Source organism: Opisthorchis viverrini, assembly GCF_000715545.1.
Source record: "Opisthorchis viverrini unplaced genomic scaffold opera_v5_5, whole genome shotgun sequence".
Taxonomy (NCBI): Eukaryota; Metazoa; Platyhelminthes; class Trematoda; order Opisthorchiida; family Opisthorchiidae; genus Opisthorchis; species Opisthorchis viverrini.
In genome coordinates this window covers 3627081-3628651 of record NW_008751661.1, presented here as the reverse complement: position 1 = coordinate 3628651, position 1571 = coordinate 3627081, and positions in this window count along the sequence as shown.

Here is a 1571-nt window from a genome sequence, read left to right as displayed (position 1 = left end):
CACTCTAACCAGTTTTGAGTTCATCACACTTCTTACCAGTACCTGATTGCTTGATGGAAAAGCATTCAACTCTGGTCTAGACTGACAAGAGATCTAATTCTACAAGATATCCGTGCTATGTACCAGTGCGAATGATTTGTGCTTGCAGTGGTTTTTGAATCTATTTCAAAAATAGATCCAATTTGCAAATCAGAACAAGAGTTTTAGCTGCACAGATTCATCTATTGTCTACGAAGTAAATAAAATCATTGAACATAACTTTTCTCAACTCCAGGATGTGGTTACTTGGGAAAACTCAAATGTGTTTTACACTTTGTTTTTACCATCAAAGTTTTTACTATTTTGATTAATCGTACCTCGCAATTTATGTCCACCTGCGGAGAAGACGGATGGATGAGTTATCCGCATCAAAGGGTGTAGAATAGCACACCTAAGCTTAAGCCTTTGAGAAGATAAAGAACCTGCCTTGTGAAATAATCCTGCACGCTCTCGGCAGATGCACTGAAAGTTGCGAGGCTCTGAGGCGTGATGAAGACCACACAAGCGGTGACTACTTTCATCTGAGGGAACTACCCTAGAATTGACAACACTTCAAACCTCTCAGAATCTCCCGGCTTCCAAGGGGAATTAACGACTCGACATTTTTTGACAGTTGAGACTTACAACTTCATGTGTACTGCCTTGGATCAAACGTGGTCAAGACTAAATGCGTGGAAGTGTAAAATGCGGGTATGAATTACCGCGTGTCCCATGGATGCAGTAAACTTGGGTAACGCTTTTTGGGTGGAGTTATTTGGTGGCAGAATCAATTGACCAAGGGAAGGAACGGTTAACTTTCTGTTAACTGTCTGATTAGATATGGTATTGAGTTAGCATTTCAGTGCCTAGATTTCAGTGCATATGTGTGTTTTTAACTCGTGGCTCAACCTGATCTTCTAAGCCGTACATTGGTAAACCCAGAATTGGAGACTGCTAAATTTACTGCCCCGGTAACAAATCATTAAATAACTTTTCTACAAACACAGCGGTTGTAATAACCTTATTTAGCCGGTCGACATGTTACAGTATGGATAGATTTCCACCATAACACAGGACCTCACAGTAAATAAAAGAATTGATCTCAATGTGGTACCAATCAAGACTCTAAAGCACTGCATGCTAGTAAATCGGGAACCGAACTGGTAGCCCAGTGTGTTGCCAAGTAATAGCTAAATACCACAAGTAAGTGTGGAAGCGAGAATGGCATCCGTTTGGGTTCCTTACGAAAAACTATCACTTGTCTGACCAGGATCCCTTCGTAATTTGCTGAGCACGGTCCTTAGTAATTGGCACCTGTCTCCACTTTCCTAACATCGTCGCTTACTAGAACATACTCGCAGACATAAACCCAAACCGAGAAGCAGCCACTCCCAGCTAGTCATACCAACCATTTATCCACAACTCGATACCACTTAATAGTATGCCATCACTTCCTGTCTTTGAAACTTAAAATGCATGGAATTCGTGACACCCTATTGTGTTGTCGAATAATCTACTCACCAGGAAACTCACAGGGTAGTCATTTTATAGGC